Below are 3,420 nucleotides of genomic sequence, written 5' to 3' on the forward strand. Positions count from 1 at the left end.
TAGACTTGGTTTTCTAATCCAAAAAGAGAAATTGTTTTCATAGACATCCCAAAAATCTCCAATTGTTCATGTTTAGACAAGTGAGAACCAAACATTTTCAGAAAAAAATTGCAGAAAACTGGAGTCAATGGGGCAGATTCCACTGTCATTCATCTCAGGGTATTTCCATGGTGTTACACTGGAGTATCTATGGTTTCAGGGAGAGGAGATTGAGGCCCTTTGACTCCAGCCTCTGCCGCATCCTCCATCCCCTGAATGCTCTTTCTTTAGTCTCTGGGTATCTCCTTCCCTCTGCCACCTCCAAACAACCTCAACCCCTAATCCCTTCCCTCTCCTCTCACAGCTATTCACCTCACGAATGCTCTTGGTCTCTCTTCTTTGAGATTCCTCCTCCCACGGCCCAGAGCAGATTCCTCACCCAGAGTTCCTGAGAACACCAGATATTCTGGTACTTCTGGGAAAGCTGTGGGTCCGCCCCTGCCTGCATGTCCCTGCCAGCCACTGTGACCTTGCATTCAACTCTCGTCTGTGACACTGGACAAAACCACATCTGGTTTTGTCTCAGTACCAGACAGGGGACAAGTCACACAAAATGCTGATTATCTGGATTAAAACCAAATGAATGGCCAGCTACCTCAACCCTCCCGCCACCCCCAACAGCTTCTGCACAGATTCTTAGATACCTCCTCCGCCAGGAATATGTTCCAACAAACCAGATCTCCTTCATTCTTTCCCAGAGGTGCTGGTGGTGGGTATATTGTCCAACAGTAAACAGTGTGGCTCCCTTCTGGAGTAGGGCCTAATAAAGTTAAAGGAGTCCTTGGGAACTTGCATTTAACTCCTCCGAACTCTTTAAAATCACAGCTCTGCTCTTAGACCAACGCCCTGTATTCTTCCTAGACAGGATGCCACCAGGTTAACTGTCAGACACAGTGCCTTGGAGAAGTGCACTTGCTTTACAGGTGAAAAGAAGGATTTAGTTCTCTAGGGCTCTTAATTAAGGACCAAACAACCAAGAGACTGAAAACAGGCTTTAGTCTAGAATTTTAAATGTCCCTAAGAAATCTGGACCTTAGGTCCCATCAATGGAAATTTTTGCAGAATATTCATAGGATTTCAGGCCAGATGGGACCATTAGCTCACCCAGTCTGAGTCTTCTGACCTCCTATCAGTCACAGGACATTTACACCTGTCTTGAGCCCATAACTTATGTTTGATGAGCGCATGTTCCAGTAGAGCATTCAGTCTTGATCTGAAGACATCAAGAGATGGAGAATGCAGTACTGGCCTTGGTAAAAGCTGCCAAGGTGAATTGGACGTCCAGTCCCATTGAAGGGAATTTTCAAAGCGACTTCAGGAATTTGATAGATTTGAAGTTCTGAGCCTTATGGTATTTGTGTCCCATTACATGGTTTAGCATATGCCACAAGGAATGTTGCTGCTCTTTGATCATTTTGTCAGTGGCAGTTGCCGTACTGGGAAGAGAAAAGAAGTCTGAGTGGGGACCTGATAACAGTCTTCAACTATGTTACGGGCTGTTAAAAAGAGGATGGTGATCAATTGTCCTCCATGTCCACTGAAGATAGGACAAGAAGTAATGGGCTGAATCTGCAGCAAGGAGATTTAGGTTAGAGATTAGGAAAAGTTTTCTAACTCTAAAGACTCTGGGAGATGCCGAGGAGAGGAGTGTGTGCTAGCTCAGAGAGAGATGCCTAAGTCTCATCAGGGAGGCTCCTGTCTCTGCTAGTGAACTACAAACCAGTGGAAGATAGGCATGTGCTCAATACGGGACCTATTCTGGTAGTACCCACTACTTTATGATATCAAATGGATACTTCCATCTAATCAAACATACCTAACTTGCCCAAACCCCCACCCACATTTTCCAAAAGCATGTGGAACAAAGAAAGAAATCAGCCAACCAGCCAAATACAGTACATCCTCACTATAACCAACCCCTCGGGATCTAAGCAATTTATTCTTTAAAGCCAGATGTTCATAATTGCAAAAGAACTCTGCCGCTGCGGGCAGCAGCTGACACCTTTAGCCCCATGGCCATGATGGAGGCTGACAGCTCTTCCAGCCCTGTGTCAGTAGTGGGGGCAGAGAACTCCTCCGGCCTCAGTGCCGCGGCGGGGGCAGAATGTTTACTCCCCACTCTGAAGAAAGGAGAAGAGATAGAGACATAATGTGTGACTTTGATATGGTAACTGATTTTATGTGGAAAGTGCTCTGACACCATGGTGACAGGTGACAGTAAAAAACCTCAGACTGATCGATTGATCAATAGATGGAGGGGTATCTATGGGGATGGATGGATAGCTAGACAGGGATAAGTTCATTGAGGATAGGTCCAGTAATGGCTATTAACCAAGAGGGTCAGGGATGCAACCCCGTGCTCTGGATGTCCCTAAGCCTCTGAATGCCAGATGCTGGGATTGGACAGCACAGAATAGGTCACTCAATAATTGTCCTGTTCTGTTCTTTCTCTCTGAAGCATCTGATACTGGCCAGTGTGTGAAGACAGGATAATGGGCTAGATGGACCTTTAGTCTGACCCAGTATGGCCATTCTTTTGTTCTTACATAAACAGATAGATAGATTTTGATCTTATTTATAGAAGTGTAAATTTATAGGAACTCCATTGACCTGAATGGAGTTTTTCTAGATATATACCAGTGTAAATTCCTCAGTGTGTATAAACGGATTACATATTATGTTCTCATGGAGAGAATAATGTCAACAGTTAATTATATTTTTTAAGAAACAGAATGAGATGATGGTCATGAGAGAAATATGGTCATTTTATTTTAAGGAGAATAGCCTTGACGCAATCATTTTCTACAGGGCAGCTTTGATATCCTTTTTCCTCATGCTCTAAGTGATTGGATTCATCATGGGACACACCACGGAATAAAAAACAGCCATCCTGAGATTGAGCTGGAGGTGGCTTTAATATAGGCAAATCTGGCAGTGCAAACCAATACACAGAGGCCACAATGAAGTGAGGGAGGCAGGTGAAGAAGGCTTTATGCTGGTCCTGCTCAGAGGGGATTCTCAGCACTGTTTTCAAGATCAGAACATGTAACACAATTATAAAAACCAAGCAACTTAAGGCAAAGTACACACTAAAGGCAATAGCCCCAGAGTCATTGAGATATGAGTCATAGCAAATAAGTTTGAGGGGCTGGGGGTTTCAAAGAAGAACTGATCCATCTCATTTTCTCCACAAAAGATTACTGCAAACGTGTTCCCAGTGGGCAGTGCAGAATTGAGAACTGCACTGATCCAGGTACTGGCTGCCATTTGGACACAAGCTCTCTGTCTCACAGTGCAGTGGTTGACAGATGATGACGTATCGGTTCTACGGCATGACGATCAGTAAGAGAATCTCATCTGTAGCAAAGAAAAGGAAAAGGA

The sequence above is a fragment of the Gopherus evgoodei genome, unplaced genomic scaffold (genome assembly GCF_007399415.2).
Source record: "Gopherus evgoodei ecotype Sinaloan lineage unplaced genomic scaffold, rGopEvg1_v1.p scaffold_311_arrow_ctg1, whole genome shotgun sequence".
Classification (NCBI taxonomy): domain Eukaryota; kingdom Metazoa; phylum Chordata; order Testudines; family Testudinidae; genus Gopherus; species Gopherus evgoodei.